Here is a 21,395-nt window from a genome sequence, read left to right as displayed (position 1 = left end):
ATTTGTAATCCCATGTGTGTTTTCAGTATCAGCTGAATAATGAGAGGGAGGGTAATGAGAGAGAAAGAAAGAATTTTATCCCAGATATTTTACATATCTGAGGCATAAGCTCTCCAAATTGGGAGATGCATATGAGATGGAAGTCTCTCAGTGATAATTACGACTTCTTCCCCAAATTAAGAATGTTTCTAGCCTTAGTGGTGTGTGTGTGTCAGCTAATGCCTAATTTTACAATATTCTTGCATACAGTGTTTTCTGGGTAGATTCTGTAGAAATTCTTTATTTCCTGGAAGCATGACATTCTTTAGAGTACCGTTTTTATGCACTTAAAATTCTGAGATCTTATTTACAACAGCTGATTAGAAAAAAAAGAAAGATGGTGTTAGTGTGAAGACACTCCCTGGAGACTCAAATGTGATTAATAAATAAATATATTGATACCTAAAGAATGCCACATGAAGTTGCTATGTAATATGAGCTCAATTACTGAATAAATACCAGTACATCTCTCTTGAAATGAAATAGTGAGGTTTATGAATATGATTGATAAAAAGCCACTATATAGTCTATCTTCTAGACCAGAGGAAACCAGCCTTTAGATTGTGGATTGTCACTTGTGCATGCAAATAGTCGTGCATGCTCAGTTATGGTGTAATCAGCTGCAATTATGATGCTGGGGTTTGAGGCTGAACTTCTGTCAGATTGACCAGGTTATTTTATGATGGTGCAAGCCTATTTCAGCTTCAAAGTGCTGCTCTTATATTTTTTTTTCCATGTAAGCTTTGTGCTCCTGGGAATAGTTTATATGAAACTATAGATATAAGCAAGTCCCTTGTGACTTGTGTTCTAACATTGTGATGGGATTAGATTAAGTTTGCACAATCCTGATTCTCATTAGGAGCCCTGTCAGAAAGCTGGATTCATGTTGTGCCATTTTCCATCCTCATTACCGTTTTTGTCACAAGAATGAAATTTTTCATCTGTCACACAGGCTGGAAAAGACAGCAGCCTGCAACTGTATTGCGATAACCTTTCTAGTGCTTTGCAGTTTGACAGTCTGTGCCTTTCTGCTTTGTTCTCTTTAATGGTTTCTCAGGCTGTGTGAGGAAGGGAAGGGATGGATATCCATCTCAAGGTGTTACACATGATTAATAGTGTTGTCTGTATTCAGAGGACTGCAACTTTCCAAACTGAGCTCGTTACAGAAAGAATAGCAGATATTAGAAATGCTGCTAGTGTGAACCGGGTGCTTTCTCCTTGGGCCTGGTGCCCAAGAATCTGAGATGGGGCTAAAAATATTAAAATAACTAATTCATACCTGTTTCCACAAATCTGATTGCTTTGGCCTCCTATTATTAAATGTCCCAAGTGATGGACTTCTCCTGTGAAACAGATATAACTGTCAAAGTTTTACAATACTTAGCCTAAAATTTTCTGTTCTTAATTTCATCTCATTATCATAGTTTATGCCCTTAAAAACTACCCTGTTTTATTAAATTTCTATCCTTTATGTTTGTCACTTGACCAAAGAGAGAGTGCTCTCATTTTAATTATTTCTTACAGTCTGTAATGAAAGTTTCGACAAAGGGTTTTTAAATAGATATCCTCCACTTTTATATCCCATTTGTAATATCTCTTGACCTACTCTATTTAAAAGAGAAAATAATTCATGGTTCTGTATCTATATTCTCCCTGTGGTGATATCCTGATTAAACTACCTGTATGATGAGGGTAGGTAATAGTACTGCTTTTGCAAGGGCTCACTACCTGAAAGATGCTAGGATGCTGTGTATTGAAGTTAATAAATTATTGGCTGTGTAAGATAGCTGCTAAAGCACAGATGCCTGAACGCCTCAATTGTAACCGCAAGTGATAACAAAAGTGGTAACATAAGAGCAGTGCTCTTGTAGGGAGAGAGTAGGAACCACAATGTGTACCTCTTTTGGAGAAAGCATTTTGGGGAGAGCTTTCTCACAATGCACCCTTGTAAAGAACGATATTGGACTGTTTCTTGGCTTTTTTTTTTTTCCCCCTCTAGCAATGTAATATTTTAACTGGCTGATTCCCTTCCTAAACTGCTTATTCTATCCACAATCCCCTGTATGAATGTGTCACATCATACAAGGCATTAAGTAAAGGTCACCAGGCTTCATAAATTCTGTAGTTTGTCAAGTCTGTTTGTGTAATTTTTTGTGAACACAATGGGTTCTTGCAAATAAATACAATTTTCTTGCATTTAAATGTAGCAGCTGTACCTGCTTATTTAAATAACTGTTTAACAGCAATTTTATAGCAAATGTGAAAATATGGGAAAATATCATACTAAATTCTTTCCTGAAAGGGCCTTTACAGAAACAAAGGGGTTATTAAACTTGTCTCTCTGTGCTTCTAAATGTCTTCATGTAAAGGTGCATTTCTTTAACATCTGGAACACAAAGTTCAACTGAATCCCTGGAGATTCCATCTCAGACATAATCTATTTCACCATGACCTTACATCAGCGAGCCCTTGAACTTTGCCTGCTGGCAAGGAAGATCCCATTCCATCTCTCTCTTATTCTTTCACAGAGCTGTTAGTTTCCCCCAGTAGTGATTTTCTTTTTCTCTTTTTTTTTTTTTTTTTTTTAATGGAAGGCTAGTTTCTCTTCTTAGCCACCCCAAAGCCTTGCAGCATCATATAATGTCTTTGTCCTTCCTCCTGCCACAGAGGAAAAATTAGCCAATTCAAATTTTTTTGATAGTGAATTATATCCTCCATAATATCCTATTTACTCTAACATAATACAAACAAAAAGAACATCAGTTAATAGTAAAATTTCACCCCAGCATTAAACCATTTAACACCACCTACACATAAAACAAGAAACTCAGACTCTACTACTCCTGTAATATGTATTATTTACTCTTTAACGTGTCCTATTTAAAGCAACATGTTGATACAAAGTAATGTGCTTAAAACAAGTAATTATTCTGATCCATTTCATTATAGAAATGGCTTCTAAAAGCCTTCTTCTTATGGTCTTGTTTCCCATCTAATTTCCCTTTAGGAAGGGACATATCTATATGGAAGAGGAACAAAAGCACCATAATAAAGAGGTAAAATCAAGGTAACACAGGAGAAATTAAGTGGCAAAGAAAGAGGCAGCCTTACCTTTGTAGGAAGGTAAGCTGTCCCGCTTTATTTCTTTAGATTACATAGGGCAGATGCATGTCACTAGGATGTTGATTCATTAGAGGAAAAATGTTGAAACAAACTGTAATGCAGGCTGCTGGCCTACTGTTTTGGCACTTGTTTCTATAGATTCTTAAGACTGTTTCTCTCCTTTACTCCATGGCAGATTTCATGATGGAGAAATCCTAAGGTAAGGAGAGAACTCATCTTTACAGCTTCAGATTGTTTTGTGGGGAGTGGATGGTGTTGAGGTTGGGAGAGTGACTAGTGTGTGACTGAAGACACACTGACACCCTCTGCTACTAGTCAGGCGTGTTCTTGCTGCCAGCTCCTATTCAAAGAATTGGAACGAGATGGGATTTTTCTGCTTTTAAATCCGTACATGAAAGCCTTTGACTTGCTTTGGGAATACTTAGGAGCACAGTTGTGTATTCAAATATATTCCTGGTAAGTGGACATGGGACTTAATTGAAAATTAGTCTGGGAAAAGGGTAATGTATGCGTCTACCCTGATCAAAGTGTTTTTTTTTTTATTTTTTTTTTTACAGCTATTGTACTTGGGCATCTCAGAAATAACGCTACTGCAGTTAAAACTGTAAAATAAAGAGATGTATTGCTGAACTCTTGTGTTATGCAGTGTTAAAAAAGAGCTGATTTTGCTTACTTCCCTGATGAATCATTATTTAATTGTCATGATTCATAAATTCTGCATCTATATTAAACCATTGCTAAGTGCCCACATTACTGATTTTGGCTTGATTGAAACAGTAGCTACTGCATTAAAATCCTTGGGTTTTGCCTGCTGAACTTCTTATTCCCCAAATCCAAATGCCATCATCTAATTCAAACTTCATGGAAAATGCTAGAGTGGAGTTGGTTTCTCCAAGCATGTTCCTTCAGATTATGCAAAATTATCTTGCATGCTTTTTCACGGGTATAATGAATTTATGGTTATTTAGGGAATACATAATTCTCTTTGACTTGCTAGATGATATAAACTAGTAATATATGTTCTAGTCCATAAAATACACTTAAACTGTGCAAGGCTTATGACAGTAATGATAAAAGACTGTACTGGAACATGCACTGTCACCATTTGTGACAGTTGTTTTGGACAGTACTGTCTAAAGTTCTTCAGTGATTGATGGGTTGGTGGCTTCTGTCTTGGTTAATTATTTGTCATCAGATTTCTCAGTCAGAAAAACAGGGTGTATCTGTCTAAGCACTTTCATATTTCTGAAAAATAAGGAATTTTATAACATCCTTTTTAATTTTTTTTTTCCCTACTGAAGGGCAGAGTTTGAAACTGCCTGTGACTTAAATTCACAAGGACTTGTGAAAGAAAGAAATACTTCTGTAATTCCCATCCATTTAACACAAAGGGTTCATGCTGGTTCCAGTTTAGGAGAATGACTGCTTTTAGGAGCAGGCTGTAGTTTTTCTTTTTGGTTCCCATCCATGTTCCACGCGACACGGGCAATTTGTTTCCCCCCTTTGAAAATCTTTTAGAAGAACAGAATTGGAAAATGTTTAGTTCTTTGATTTTTGTCCTTTCAAAATGACAACATGATCCTGTGTTGCCAGTGTGTAGAGGACAAAAGCAGTGGTGTGGAGGGAGTGAATTATTTTTAACCATATCAACTGTTTTACAAATGGTAGGCCTAACCATTCAAAGGCAGGCTGGCATGAGCTGCTGAAAGGGCCGATGAGCAGAGACAGAAAGATATGAGGAGGAGGGGATATCTGAAGAATCAGGCTGGAAGGAAAGGTGAGTTAAAAGTGAAATTAGGCATTTGGAGAAACAGTCTTGTCCCACTGCTATTGCCAAAGTCCCACGGTCTCTGTAGCACCAATTTTTTCACTCTGAACATTTGAGGTATTCATGTGTGTGTCCTGTAGATGTTACTTGTGATAAATTATACTAACACGTCAGATCAGTCCACTGATGTAAGCACTGATTGCAATTGCAGAAATGAATCCTCAAATATTTTATAGACCCAGAAGTATTTATTCCATACATATGTATCTTTTTCTTCTTGTCTCACTGTTTTGTGATAGCTGTTACCCTGAAACAAATGTCTGATAGACCTGAGCATTCACATTGATTCTCTTTATATTGGTGAGGGTTACATCTAAAAATGTCATTTGATGGACTCCCGAGATGTTTCTTTGTCATAACTTCTTCTGAAACAGCTACTGAGGATACTGTGGAGTAAGTTCCAAACACACCTGATATATAAACAATGACACGGAGGTTTGTAAGCTGTTATACTGAATATATATATATATATATATATATATAATTAAATCTTAATATTGCAGCAATCAGTGCAAGAAGATAGCAATTCATTTATCCATCGTTTGCTTAACTTAAGAGCTCTAATACTCCACTGAAAGTGGTTTCTTCTGTCCGCATTTGTGCTGCGTAACTGCTGGGTGGAAGAAAAGTAAAATTTGCATAGAAATGTCAATTTTTAGGGCCCTTAACTGATGAATTCAGCAGACAATCTGTGTCATTTAAAACCAGGCCAAATCTTGTAATAATCCTAAATCTTTTGGTGGAAAGATGATCTTTGGTTGTTGTGACATGATGGTAGTTTTGATACTGATAAAAAGCAATTGGTAAAATTCATCACACGGGGAAAAAAAAAATCCATAGTGTAATACTTCTTATCCTCAGGGTATAAGAGGCAAGAGGTAATAATCATGGGTAGGAAATAGGCCTAGTCCTCAGATCCTCAGAGATGATGTTTCTTTTGAATAGTTTAAAAAAAAAAAAAAAAAAAGAAAGTGGTAGCTTGAGGTATTTTTTTTTATTATTATTTTTATTTTTTCTGCTGCCTTGTCAACAGAGCGTTCCAGTCTGGAATTAGATAAGTACTGATGGTTGATTACAAGTGCTTTTTAAGGTAGAACTCATCTTTTAGAAGCTGTTTTAGGAACCATAGTGTTTCCAGGATCATGCTGTGTATTATACATGATGTGACACCACAGATCAGTTTTATTTAAGTAATTGCTGGTTAAAAACAAGAAGTTGATGTATTTTTTTTTTTTTCATTTTTGTGAGAAAATGCCAAAAGCCTTTAGTTTGAAGAGTATCAAAGAGGCTCTGGTAACGGTGGCCAAAACAAGATAGTCTTCTCTTTCTGTATTTTAGAGTTTTATTTTAAAGATGTTACAAATCTTGGATCAATAAACATAAGTCACCACCAATTCCAGTTCTTCCTCAGAGAGGAAAAAGTGGCATCAGGAATACTAAATATTGTTTAGATTCAGGTTTAAATAAAGCTTTCAATTATGCAAGAGAATAAAGTGGCTTTTATAAATCTAGAACTATGAAATTAAGTGCTCTTGTAACTTTCTTGGAACATGCTACTCCTGCATTTGTACAACACGTGCTAGAAATTAACTGGAATTAAGAAAATGCAGTGCTATCATCATCTGAGGCGGGGAAGGATTCCTTGTCATAAATGGGTTGGTCACATGGCATTGGCTAAGTGCAGGATGCTCCCTGCTGCTCTATGTGCTTACTGTCAATATTCATCCACATCGCAATTTCCATTTCAATTCCAGACCTCAAAATTACTGTGCTCTTTTATAATACACTCCTGGCACTAAATCATACTACCTACTGATGTTTAGTGACCTGAATGAAATTGTTTCGATGTAATTGACTGGCGTGCTTTGTGTATAGAAATAAGTCTGCTCAGCAAAGGCTAAATTATGTTTTTAAGTCATGGGGAAAAAAAAATAAGGCTTGTCTATTTTAGATCTTGAAAAGCTATGTGGGCCCATCATTTTCATCCACAACAAGAAGTAAAATGTATTGGGGAAAAATAATCTAACCTTAAAAGCTGTTGCTCCAGAATTGCTCTCTAGTGGTTTTCCCCGCTTTAGTCTTATAAACATTATCCGCTTGTGATACACTTCTCTGATCAACACTGTGCTGCTCCCAAATAGGAATGCAGCCTCACTTTCCTTATGGAAGTAGGTTAGGCATGGTTGCCAAAAGGAAGTGCAGGATACAGCAATAGAAACATGCTAGGTGGATTTGAGTTGTGTGGTGAGTGTATTAAAAACATGTGTTGCATAACTGATGTACTGCTTAGAGGTGCAATCAAAGTACAGTATTTAAAGCTTGCCTGGAAAACTTTTTCTACTAAACTCTCTCTTGACAGTGTGTCTTCCTATTCTGCACCTGTCTTCAGTGCCAACGAATTCTATTACAGGCACAAAATGTTTTGTCTTTGTATGAAGAAAAGCAATTAACGTCCTCACAGCCTTGGGAAGATGTGCATATTGATCTGATCAGAGAGAGAGACAACAGAGTAAAGAGAGCTGGTGAAGTTTTGTCATGATTTTTATGAACTTACGTGGGAACTAACTTGAGAACATGCTTTTTTTTTTTTTTTTTTTAGAAGTGCTTTATCAGAGAGAAACACTTTAGTGTTCTCTTTCTCTCACACTTCATCAGAGCTGGTCCTCTGCTGTCATCACATCACTGGCTTGGAAGGATAAGGATGGAGGAAAGTGATTATATGGGAATAGGAAGGAGTCCTAGCCCCAATTTCTACTTTCATTGAGAGATCTCTTTTTGTAAGATAGTTTCTAATTCTGGTTATTGTAGAAAGAAATCTCCTACTGCATGAGTGTCTTTTTCCCTGTCTGGCTTACTGGATGGGTAGCAGTGGTCTTGTTTGTGTTATTCAGAGAGAGAGAAGCATCTGGGTGATAGCCACATGTGTCTGGTAGTTCCCTTGTAGAGCTTTTCAGGCTAACTTTTTTTACCCTCTGGAAGGGATCCAACATCTGCCTAAAGTGTACACTTTTGATAATTAAGTTAGCTCCTGCAGAAAGTCACGAAGCTTTTGCTGAGGAATACAGTAATCACATCACTTAGGTCTTTCTGGCTACCAGTGGCTGCAAGAAGGCTGTGAGTCAGTCGCTACTTGCTGTGTCACCTCAGATTTTCATCACGACTGAGAAGCAGCTATAAACCTCTCTGGGACCTGGCTGCCCCTGTTTGGGCTCATTGCCATGTGGCTAAATGTTAGTTCTCCTGACCCTGCTTCCTTTTTCTTTGTAGCAGGCCACTTCACTTCAGCAGGAGAACTGATATAGTTTGTACAGCTTGATGTAGTTTATGGACAAAATTCTTTCTTCTGAAGCAACTCCTTTTCCTGATGGTAGAAGTGCCAGTCAAGAAGTCTGAATAACTTTGGCACAAAGTCACAACTCTTGTGATTTTTTTTATTATCTTCACTCCCTTTTGCTATCTTTGAGTTGTTTTCATTTTGCTTTAATGTTTTGGTTGGGGTTTGTGGGGGATTTGGACAGAGGTTTCAAATCTGTATCCCATGACTGTAGGTTCAGACTTTTCCTGGAAAGCATAGCCTCAAAGGAACTAACCTGTTTGTTTGGTTTTAACCTCCACTAGGTTTGGGAGCTGTCTTCAGGAGAATGCTTTTTTTTTTTTTTTTTTTTTTTTAAGGAAAAAAGTGAAAAATGAACCTCAGATGCATTCTGTGTATATATATTTAAGAAATTCAAATGTTTTAAAGAAATATAATGCTTGTAAGTATATGTGAAGCTGAGCATTTCTCCTGGCAAAGGTATAGTAAGCATCTGATTGAAGTGAATACTCATGGATATCCTGTGTGTGTATGCCAAAACAAGCACAAGCATCTGACAAAAAAGGAAAGCCTTTCTCCAGAGTGTGTAAGGCAAAGGCCTGACTCTCTCATGGACGTGTTGTTTTTCCTTTGAGCCTTGGCTAAAGGAACTGATATAACTCCTGTATTTTACTCTCTGAAGGACTCCAAGGGGAGAAATCAGGCAGGCACTTAAAGGCCTTGAGGAGGCTTTTGGGCTTGTGGTTTGTAACTTTTCTTTCACTAAATAAGTGAAGCTGCTGGAGAAAGCCATGCATTTTGAGACAAATGTTAGCAGCGTGCTGTGGAGGGCAGGTCTGCAGCCTTGTAGGTGACGTGGGCCACATGGGCTGTGTTAATGCAGTGGAGAGGGATGGAGACAGCCCCATGCTCTGCATGGTAAACCTTCCCTCACACCTTTGTACCCTGCTCCTTTCTACCACCCTTGGTAGAGTATCTTGGGGGGCTATGAGCATAAAATTCTTTGCATGCATTTCACTGGGATTCTTAAACAGTGATTTTCTTGAAGAGGATGTTCACATATGTGCTCTACACTAGAGCACTAAGTACTGCCTGCTGCAGAGAAAATGGCATCTGCTTTGGTTTGTTGATGCATAGAAGTATTGACTAAAATGTTGACATACAGTATTTAAAAGCAAACTGATTATCTCAACGCATTCTGAGAAATATCCTAGGTTAGATAATAATTAAAACTACGATTTAAGTCAGTCTGTTCAGCAAGTGTCTTTTTCAATCCCCAGTGCCATCCTTCTTCTAAAGAGTACTTGCAGAGTTTTAGCAGTAATTGACTGTTATTTGCACTGCTTAGGTGCTCAGGAAGTAACCTTAAACAGGTGCAAACTGCATGCAGAAACATATTGCTCCCTTAATTTTTGGTGGTATGGAATTGGTGATATGGAACACCTTTGAGTGATTGGAATATGAATTATATGTACATTCCTTAACATGTAAGAAAAAGATCTCTTATGTGCAAAAATTCCAAAACTCAGGCAAAGATTACTCTGGCAAGATAAGTTGGGCTGTTATTAGTTAAAACGGGGCTAACTTGCTCAGAATCACTTTTTCCTTTTTTAACCCCCGCCTCCCTTCAGCACAGAAGGTGTGCCTGGGGCTTCTACTAACTAAAACTTTGAAGACAATGAAATTGCAAGAATGTTGGGTCAGTAAGCTTCTCTTTAAATATCTCATTATACTTTACGGCTAAAGTTAAAGGGGCTAGTTTGGTCTGTAGGATTGTGGTTGTCTGTGCAGCCTATAATTGTCTATGTAGTCTCATCTGTCTCCTCTTAAATGTAACTAGAAAGTATGAATTTGTACTGCTTTGCTGCAGGTTTATGTTTGGCCCCTGGACTGTCCGTTTCATGACATTTTTCAGGTGATGCTTTCTTGGCTATTTGGTGCAGATAAAGATGGCTTACATTCTTCAGGTGTAACATTTTTATTCATATTTTCATAGCGTTTCTGCTGCTGTGTTAGTAATGGACACTTTTTTTTTACTTCCCCTTTCCTAGAGACTATATATAAAAGAAAAAAGGGTACGTTTTCCTTGTCCCATCTTGCCTTGCTAGCTCTCACATAAATTGTTTTGTGTTGTGACTTTTCTAGTATTTCTAAATGCTTGTTTCTTAACCCTATACTTCCTGCATTCCCTGCTTCATCTGATTGCTTTACTACTGCTTTTATATGATCAAAGGTAAAAATGTCTCCCTTGCATCCTATATCCTTGAGTGGATGATGCTTGTCTCCACAATTGCCTAATTCTGCAAAGTGCAAGCATCACACATCAGTGAAGAATTTGCATGTCCTAGGGAAAGCAGGACATGATCCTTCTTTACCACAGAAAGGTTTCTAGAAAAGCTTAGATTGACAATGTGTTAGCTATTACTCAGTTGAAACCTTCGATCCTAGGGATGTGCAGTTTCAGTGGCCTCTTATATAAAGGTATTAACAGTTAGTTTTCACCAGAATAATTATATATATGTATACATATATATATATATATATATTTTCTTTTAGATTCCTTCCCCTCTTTATGCCTTTCCCTCAAAGGCAAATGGATATTCTACTATGATAGGTCTTTTGCTCTTTCTTTGCATTGCTTTGTTTAAACACAGTCACTGATGAACTAATGTTGCAAACCAAAGTGTGGTCACTTAGATCATGAAAAAGTTGATCTTGCCACAGTTGGACACCTACCAATAAGTAGTTCAAAGCTATTTTCTTCTAGCTCGTGGCTATCTTAAGATCTTTCCTATGCAAGAAATCAAGTCATAAATATAGTGGATATTTCTGTATGTTATTCACTGCATCCAACTTGTGGATTGGCTTTGTTGTCCAGTTGCCTTCCTACAGACATCCATTGAAAGTAGGGAGACATGCCAGTTTTACAGCTTTCTTCTACCGGAAACCAGTTACTGTTTTCTCCTTTGGTAGCATTTAGTTGTCTGGCACAAATGCTGAGCCACGGAGACCCACTTCTGTACTCATTTTCTCATCACAAACCTGTACAAAAGGGAAATATTTACTTTCACCCACAAGTTGTTCTGTTAGTCTTGGTTAATCAACTTCTTTGTGGAAGTGCATTGGTACTGGCAAGAACTGCATTGTAGCCTTTTTTTTGACCCATTTTAATTCACCTCTAACTTGGATGCTAGTGAGAAAAATATAGACCGACTGTTGTCCCAAGGAAAAATCATATGTTTTGGAATGGCACTTTACACGTACAGGGTGTAACAGAACAGTGGAGAACCTAAAAATACATGCTTGGGACAAACATTAGAGAAATGAATAATTGTTTGGACTGATCTTGAGGAAAGAATTTTTATGACAAAGAACTATATTAAACAAAGTCCCTTTATCCCCCCTTGTAAGTAGTTATGTATGGTGTCAAGCTCCTTTTTATATTTAAGATGGTGTTATTCCTTTCAAATGGAAGTGACTGAGGACAGAAAAAAGACTGATTAAAGGAAAAATTATTTTCAAAATGTTAGACAATGAGGATCACTTAAAGGCAATAATGAATTAAAATACTTTTCCATGTCCTAACATTCTGCAGCTGAATCTGTACCTGCATTCAGTGGAAAAAAAAAATCATAAATTGAAATGCTGTGTGGAAAGAGCCATGTAAAAATATGATTTATAGGAAATAAGCTTCAAAGTTACTTCTCAACTTCTTTTCTTCCCAAAAAGCTGGGATCAAAAACTAGGTCAACAAGCCCATTTAAATAGCTTATTCCATAGTGTGGTTTAAATTAGTGCTAGTGACAAGTATATGAAGTGCTGTGCATTTTGTGTGTTTTTTTCTTTTATAGCATATTGGTTAAATTTAGAATTGTTCAAAGTGGCAGTTATACACAAGCCCCCAAGCAAATCCTCAGATCTTTCAGTCAGCAGACTTAGTTGTTGTTTTTTAAACATATAGCATGTTGGCATTGTATTTGCAAACCAGGCATTTTATCTGAACATACAATTAGAGTAATGAGCACTAATGTTGGTGCACTGGTAGAGCCCCCTTGAATTAAGGAGCTACAATTTCAGCTCAAAGGGTAATGCATTTATATGCTCTGAGCACGTGACTCTGACTCCCAGCTTTGTCTAGGAATCCCTCCAGAATGGTGATTTTAATCTAGAGATAAGTTGAAACCTTTAAGTATCACTGAACAGAACTGCCCTTGTAACGTTACTTAGTAATGATAGGTCAGGCAGTTTCGATCAGACAAATGGCCTGAGATGAAAGAATGATTGTAGGCAAGCAAATGGCTTTTGCAGAAGCTCTGTTCTTGCTTCAAAAGCCATATTTTGGCTTACGATCTCCCTCTCTGCCTCTTGAGAATTGCCAGAAACAATTCTGGCCCTCACATGCAGAGGCACCTAATGCCAAGGTAAAGGGAGAGGTTTCCAGCCCAGCTAGAAGCCTTTTGTTACTGTGCAGCAGGGTTCTCATCTGTGCTCTGACTGTGAAGATACCAGCAGAGCCAAGTGAATAATGAGGAAATCTACTCACTAATGTTTTGACAATTGCTAAATAGAGTTTTGCTTAGATCATGTTTGCACCTATTTTATCTACTGTAGAGCTTTTTGTGAAAATCTGTGGGAGTGAAGTGTTTGCTCAAAAGAATACTTGCAGGGAACTATTTCTGGACTGTATTCATGATTAATTTAATCAAAAAGCAGTTTTTCTCACTGAAAAGAAGTAGCTGATTAATGATTACGTCATAAGTGAGGAAACAGAAACAGAGAATAAATCAGTGTGTTAAATTGGAGTTCATTCCTTTTCAGAGCTCTACATAATTCAGCTGCAGCAGCATGTCTTTGGTAGCTTTTTTTGTATCCTGTTCTCCCAGTAATGATATCCTTGTCACAGTCTCCCTCCTGCCCTGCTCTTGTATGCCATTCTGTTTTATGTAGATTCTCATTCTGCTTTCGTTGTGAAGTATATGAGTAACTTGCAAGTGCAAGGTACGTGAGGTGACTAGCATCCATCATACTTGACTTGTTCCTTTCCTACACGAGGAATTAGATACTTGGTCAGAGTGATTTGTTTTGATATGATTGTTTTGTTTATGGGAAACAAGATAAAGGAAGGGTGAGCTGCATTTGGAGTGAGAATTGATACCATTTGGGATAGTCACTGATTCCTCTGGGAATTTGTTTGAGGCTCTATGGCAAAGCCCCATATCTCAAGCCTGTTAGCTTTGTGTTATGTTTCTGTACTTGTACATTCCAGCAAAACTTCTGTCACATTTCCAGCCTTGCTTTGCTCTTGTTTCTTCCATAATTGTCTACTAATTGGAATGGACATTTGAAAATCCTGAGAAACTGAGGCATGAAAAGAGCTGCCAACAGTGAAGTGCTTTTCCCCCCTCGCTGCTCATTTTTTTCCTCTAATGTTGCTGTTGGAGAGGCTTCTCATTTGTTCTATGAAAGGTGAGACACTGGGAAAACGAAGTGAACAACGAGGGAAGTGACTCCCTGTTTTCTAAGCCATCTATTGACTCTGATAAATTCCATACCAAGTGCTGCCAGTCAGGGCTTACAGTACCCTAAGAAACTACAGTAAACTTTGCTTGGAAATTACTGTGTTGCTCGAGTTATACCTAAGCTTTAGCAAATAGTCTGTATATGGAAAGGCACTTAAACCCATATTTATGTGATTGAAGCATGTGTTTAAAGTAAGCAAACAATCGAGCAGGAATATCAGGAATAATTTTGTGTCTTGAACCTGTGTTGCAAGCCTATATTAATAGAATCCTTCACATAAAAGGGAGCATTGTGTGAGTATGAAGATGAGTTAGGTACAATACGACAGGGCTATATAATACCACAACCAGTTACAAATATAAGAAGTCATTTGAACATATATTTTGTGCAATGAATTGATCTGACAATGTTTCACAAATTTCTGTAAGAAACTTAATGTACTGCCTCTCTGAAGAATATTCATAAGGTATGATGCTATCTTGAAAGGTTATTTAAATTCAAGAAACCCTTTAAGAAGTAATTAAGTTTTAAGACTGTTTTAAGAGCTTGAGAGATTTAAGAGATGAAGGAATAAGCCTTTATTTGAAACAGTATCAATTCATGTTAAATCTGAAGGATATTTCAGGGCTATCTCCTGTTTAGTATTGAAAGAAGAACTCTAAAGATGCTCTGAGAATTTACTGCCACAAGAATATTGACAAATTACTCTGTCTCAGAACTAACAGACTACTTATTCATGGGCTGAAGATGAATTTCCTGTTTGCTTGTACAAGAAAGCAGCAAGCAGAAAGGTAAGAAAGCCTAAAAAAAATAAATTCCACAATATGGCATGAAGACTGGCAACAACCCCCTACCATTCCAGCGCTGTGGTGACCTTGCCATGACTGCATGACCAAGACTGAAATTATGATGTTCCACCAGGAAAGTGTATTAAAATTAAGATCGTGTTTTAATTTGAAATTGAAAAATGATTCTAAATTAAATCTGTGGCAAAATGCTCGGTATAAGGTAAATGTGCTTAAAGCATTGCTCTATGTAGATCTAACTGATTTTGGACAATTACTGAGACTTAACTGGAATTTAATAGGCATATTAATGAATTTCTCTCCCCAAAAATCAGAAACTCTTGTGTATCAGATGCCATATGACTCAAGTACAACCACAGATATTTGCTTTTTATAATATACTAGATTTTCCATAGTAAACAGCTTAGATGTCTGCCTTCCATGCATTAGTGGGATTTCCTTGCTTATCTCTAAAGTGTTGTTTACCTATCATTTACCCTAAAATATGTTTTGTTTTCATTTTGAATGCTTAAGTATTTTGACATTAAGGTTAACCTCACTGTCAGATGTCCCAACGATGACTAAATGTTTTCTCGGGAAGAAAAAAAGGTGTAAATGCTGAAGATGTTCCCTATTTGTCTTTTTTTTTCCTCTTTCTTAGCAATACCACAAAAATCATAGTTAGTTAATACTAAACTCATCACTTTGCTTCATTTTGATTGTGAAATTTCCTGAGTTATACAGCTGACTTCATAACAGTCCAATCTATCATCTTTCTTTGAGAGAGAGAATCATTAAGTTTTCCCCTGCTGTGTCTTGTTTCTCTAGGCCCTCTCTGGTAATTTTCTGGATAAATTTCTTGATGCTGAACCGTATGAAACACCATCTTCTGCTCCTCACATCTCATATAGGAAACTGAATAAATATCCTAAGACTAATTATTAGGAAAGCATTTCTCTGTGAATAAGCTGAATGAGCAAGGCTAGCATAACTGAAGTTGGATCACTGGCTTATCTGCAGTGATGTTACCCTGGATGATCCATGTAATTTTGAAGTATTTAAACTTCTAAATTGATCTCTTATTGTTCACTCTACCTCTGTTACATCACAGCTTACTTTTTGCCTCTCTCAATGTTCTCATGGTAAAAGGAAATAAATATGCTCATGCTTTAATAAGCAATTAAGCTTTTTGTTATACCGTTAGTCTTTCCACAGCAGTGAGGACAACTGGACTATCCCAGCAACAATTTATTGCTACTTCTAATATAATGAGATGACTCTAGGTAATACAAAATTTTCTATTTCATTTTGCATGCTCTTGATATGATGCCTATCTTAACCTTACAGCCCTGGAAAGAATCCAAATCATATGGAGCTTGACTCTGGAGAAAGTGTTAACAACAGGGTAAGTTGCTAACTGCTTTGGTTTTTCCCGTTCTGTTTTGATAGTGAATCAAAATGGCACTCTGTGGTTCCTGGCCAGAAAAAAATCACAAACAGCTAAGGCTTTCACTCATGAAGCAATTTCAGTTAGTTTTGCATAGAAGTAGTTACTTTAAGATACATCCACGTAATATTTACCTTTTTGTGTTTTGTAATGCTTGAAGCTTAGTACAAGTAAAACTAATAGATTTTAAATTCATTTTTTCTATTTAACACAGAATTAACACAGGCTGGGGGTGCCCAAGGAGCTGGGAGGGGACACAGCCAGGACAGCTGACCCAGACTGATCGAAAGGGATGTCCCACACCATGTGGTGTCATGCTCAGCAATAAACTGGGGGGGAGTTGGCTGGGGGTGCTGTTGTTGCTTGGGGCTGGCTGAGCGTCGGTTGGCTAGTGGTGAGAAATTGCATTGTGTGACACTTGTTCTTATTTTATTTTTTTCTTTGCGTTTTTTCTTTTCTTATTAAATTGTGAAAACTCATTGGTTGAGATAAGGACACTTACTTTTATTGATGCTCTCCCCCATCCTACTGTGGGGGTGGAGAGAAGTGAGTGAACAGCTGTGTGGTGCTTAGCTGTCTACTGGGTTAAGCCACAATGATAGCAAGGCATACAAATGAATTCCCTGGTGATTTCTCCTGAGAATCTAGGCATGATTCAATAAATCTCTCATCAGTTTGGGTGTTGATTCCCAAACAGTGATTCCATACTCTGTTTTAAACTCTGGTTGTTTCACCTTGCACTGGTGAAACATCACTTTTCATGAGCAGTCAGGGTGATCTACCAGCCACATTTGGAGACATTTTTCATGTTTACTCCTATCTGTAAGAACCAGGCACACAGCAGCTCTGGCTCCACTCTAAAATCATGATTTTTTTTTTCTCCTCCTGCAGCTAAGGCTGTGCTCCCAGAGGAGATGTGGACCTGGGTTTAATTGGACTCCTCTCAAATAGCCCTGCTGTCCTCAGTTGGGGATCTGTCCATGCAGATGGACAGGCTTATACTGAAATACCTGCAAGACTGGCTTAAAGGTTGACCTGAACCACTAACAGTATTTTGGAGTCAACAAAATCCTTAATTATCAGTTCCCTTAATGCATTTTGTTTTCCCTTTATTTATTTAAAATTAAAATTGCTCTTTTTATTAGAAAAGTCATTGCCACGGGGAAAAAATATTGCTACAAGCTAACTTGATCATAAATTCTGGGAGACACAGCATCTGAAAAAACCTATAAATTGAAAAGATTACAACATTTCAGACTTCTTGTCAGGCATTCTTTTTCTTTTTTTTCTTCCTACATTATTACTGTCCCTACAGGAATGACGGATGACAGAGAATGATGTTCCCATTAACTTAAATTGTTACCCATAAACCCTCCAGAGATTTTTAATTAATATGAAAGTTTACTAGGTATTGGGCTCATTGTGAGAGCCTGCTCATGGCTCTGTATTTTTGCCAGTGCAGTCTAGAAGTCCATAAATCTTTGTGGCTTTGGGATTCCCAATATGTCCCATTATGATGAAAAAGTGGCGTCTGATGCAGCAAGTGTAAATACTGTATAGAAGTTCAATAAAGTGTTTCATTCTTCACTGGTGAATTACAGCTCTATGGAACATAAATAAAGCAGAGCAAGGAGAACTAAAATATGAGGAATAGGTGTATATCACCCATGTTATCTGGAATGAAATTGTTTCTACTGCAGTGACAAATTATTCGTCTTCCATTTGCATTTGTGTCTTGTGTTGCACCACTTCAAAGACAGCTGTTTGGTATTATGCATTAAATCAAACAGTTAAATGATAGATTTGGTTATTCCCACAACTTTTCATGGGATAAATAAGACAGGTTGAGTCTGAGACCAAGGGCTGCAGTGCATGGTTTGTCAGTCTGGTAAAGTCTGTGAGAAGAAACAGTTATCTTTTGAAAAATCAGCTTTATATAGTTGAAAGAAATGGTGCTTTTGGACACACTCTTCCTTGGTTGACCAGGGTAAGATACTTACAATCCATCTGTGTTTTATTTGGGGTATGTGTAGGGAGTTACTCATTAAATTAATTTTGACCACTTTGTATTCAGCATGGTGCTCTTCCCCCTTGCTGGTTCACAATAAAAATACCCCTTTGAATATAAAGAATAGAGAAATGAGACTTCACCCCAGGAAGGAATCTGGCTGCCTGATAAGCTAGAGATTGTGGATGGTTCGGTATTCAATTCTCTATTACAAATAGTAATAATAATAAAAATGTTTGCACTAGAGGCAAGAAAGTTGAGGTACTTCTATCCAATCATGTGGGCTTAGTCCTTGGTGCCATTTAACTCTTTTTTTGCTTTCACACGGGACTGATTAGTTAGCTGATCAACCAGTGTGATTCTTGTAGTTATTTCTGAAGGTCCCGTGATATCCCAAGTATGCTCAGCTGTCTGGAGGGGCAGCTGGATGCACGGGGCTGTCTGTGACCTGAGGAAAATGCATCTGTTGTAAGAAGCAAGTGACCTCAACATTTCTGCGTGGTAAAATCACTTTGTCTCCATGATGGTGGTCACAGTGATGAGGGTGTTTCAAACCCAAACATCAGTGCTGCTCTGCAGGGCTCTGTTGAGGCCACGGGGGATGAAGCTAGTGGGAGGGGGAGATATATAGCAGATGTATGTGGCTGTCGTCAGGCCGCAATGATGAATGCTCTCTTCCTCATTCCATATTGGTTCTGGCACTGTGTGTAGTACAGCAGCTGCAAAAGACTTTGGCTTTCTTTATTTCTTTCTTGTGTGCAACCTTCCTTTCAACCTTATGGAAGGAAACTATATTAGAAACTACAGAATCAGGCCTGGGGATTTGGATCTTTCAATAAATACCTCCACCACCTACCCCAACAAACCAAAACAAACACTATAAGTGCCCTGGCCAAGACCTGCCTTGTTCAGCGTCTGCCCATGATGGGCTTTGCTGTTGTATTGATATATTAATCTTCCTAATTCAATCACTAGGGTAATCACTTAGCAAAAGATATGATGACAGAAGTGAAAAGGACTTCATAGATCATCAAATTCAAGCTGCTGTGCTAAGCATATTGTCACATTACCTTATTGATAAATGTGCCAGATCTGTCAAAATTGGTTAGGATGTTTGGTCCTCTTACCTGTATGAGCAGTGTATTCTAGAAATGTGTTTGTCTTATGGAGGGTCCAGTCTGCACTTATTTATAACATGGTTATATCTGTTGGCTCTTCAGTTTGTTCTGCACTTCAAGTTCAACAGCTCTTTTCTCCCTCTGATATTTGTACCTTGGTGTATTTATACACAGAAGTCCAAAGACTTCTCTGCCACTTTTATTTTTATTTATTTTTTTAAATGGATTTGGGGCCTCTCATGTAAGATTCCTCTGATTCCTTCATTCCTCTGATCTTTTTAGTCCTCTTCTGTCCTGCAGTAGTCTTATTTCATCATGAAAACAGGTAATTGGAATTCATAAGCTTAATTCTAGATGAGGTCTTACTGAGGTAATGTACAGTGCTCTGACTTCTTATACCATTTGTGATGTGTCATACCATTGTATATGTCTTCATGTCTGTACTTATGGTTTGTGATCATTGTAGTCTGCATAATCAGACATTTCCAGCTAGTGAACTCTGAGTCTTTAGTTGAAATTCTTGTTATGTGCCAAAACTTTGTCTATAGGATAAGATCTAAGATTATCTCTCCTTTTCCAGTTTAAGGGGAAGCAAGCCTTAATGTATAGATGGGAGGAGATACAGTGTGCTTTGGACATGGTCCTGACCCTCAAGGCTCAAGAACGTAGGTTGCAGTGTCTGGAATGCCCATGCTTTTTATATTGTGGATTATTTGTTGGTTTCATTGCATTTATTTTGCTTAGTATTTTCGATATCTCCCTGTTGTGTCATCAGAGCAATTTATTACTTTCACAACAGCAAGTGTCTCAATACCGTTTAGATGGATCCTCCAGTCTTCATGGGTAAGTGAGAAGTATGGCTAAAATCTGGGTGTTTCTGGGCTCAGATGGAGGTAGAGAATATAGTATGTTCTGGTGGCCTTTTTGGCATTCCCCTATGGGGTCTATTTACAGCTGGAATGGAAATACAGAATTGAAGTGAGTTCTGTTGTAAAGCAAGGTGACTTCTTCCTAGGACTATACATAGTATTTCATCCATAACTGTAACAAGAGCTGCTCTGCATACCCAGTGCATTACTGGTCTTGTTTACCATCAGGAATATAACTGTACCAACTGCATCTTCACTAAATTTACAGGTTAAATCAAGAGACGCTGCGTTTGGCTTACACACAAGATTGAGGTCAAGGCACGAGTGCTCTGTTTCTCATCCTTGCCACAGACCTGCTAGGATAAGTGTGGGTCAGACTCTGCCCTTTCCTTTCTTTGTCTATAAAACTTTTACACACATCATCAGTTTAAGTCAGTGACACCTTACAATTTGAGTTCAGCCATGACCTTTACCTCCAGAGTTTCAAAGCAAGTGGCATGTTAAGGTGTTCTGGCGATGTTGCAAAAAATGTGGTAATGATTATGTGAAGTCAGTGAAAGAAAAAAAAATTAAAAGAAAATAACATATTCTGTATGTTCCTTCAAATTCAGCAGATGAGTCACAGTGGATTTACTAAGGCTTTTTGCAGTAAGTCATATCTTGTGGCAGATACATTGGCCGTACCTGTACTGAAAGACCATAACCAGTTATTTGGGTTTTAGGAGCAGAAGGGCTAGAAGCACGTCCATATTTCATGTTTGTTGAGTTTCTCATTTTCTTTCTTATTTCTTCCAAGAGTTTTGTCAGCTTGCCTGTAGGACCAAGAGCTCTCATGGGCTGCCTTCTCCTCATTGCTCACTGCCAGGAGGGTAACGAGGCCTGACTTCGAAATGCTGTGTGAGTGGCAAGCAGCTGAGCAGTCCGATTCAGTGTATTGCTGTATACTGCACTGTAAATCTGGCAAACCTAATTATACACAGAGGGATAATGACAACTCCATATGGAATGGAAAATTGTTTGCACATAGATTTTGGTTCTTAACTCTTCTGGTCTTCCTGTAGTTAGTAGGCAGGCAGCAGCCTCCAAAACTAACAGCAATACTTTGTCCTGTCCAGCTGGCATGGAAGATTTAATTTCACATGAGCCAGCTGGCTATCTCCTTGCCTCCTTTCACCTAAGAGACTGAAATATGTCATCCTTGAGATATGACCAGACTCTTGGAACTTACAGCTATTTCTGTAAAAGAAACAGCATTATTAGTGCTTCATGTATGCATTACTGTAGAGCTATAAAAATATGAAATATACGTATATGTATGTGTATGTTTTATCTATTTTTATTATGC

At 37.8% G+C, this 21,395-nt stretch overlaps 1 long non-coding RNA gene across 1 annotated transcript; it reads left to right on the top strand.

Annotated features, from left to right (window-relative positions):
- Window positions 1–13,195: 13,195 nt before the first annotated feature.
- On the top strand, window positions 13,196–17,156 carry LOC121064694. Its single transcript, XR_005816633.1, has 3 exons — window positions 13,196–13,301; window positions 15,956–16,013; window positions 16,947–17,156. It is a non-coding gene; the product is annotated as an uncharacterized LOC121064694 (long non-coding RNA).
- The last annotated feature ends 4,239 nt before the right edge of the window (window positions 17,157–21,395 follow it).

The sequence above is a fragment of the Cygnus olor genome, chromosome 2 (genome assembly GCF_009769625.2).
Source record: "Cygnus olor isolate bCygOlo1 chromosome 2, bCygOlo1.pri.v2, whole genome shotgun sequence".
Taxonomy (NCBI): Eukaryota; Metazoa; Chordata; class Aves; order Anseriformes; family Anatidae; genus Cygnus; species Cygnus olor.
The sequence above is the reverse complement of the archived record's forward strand: the minus strand, read 5'-3'. Positions and strand labels throughout refer to the sequence as shown.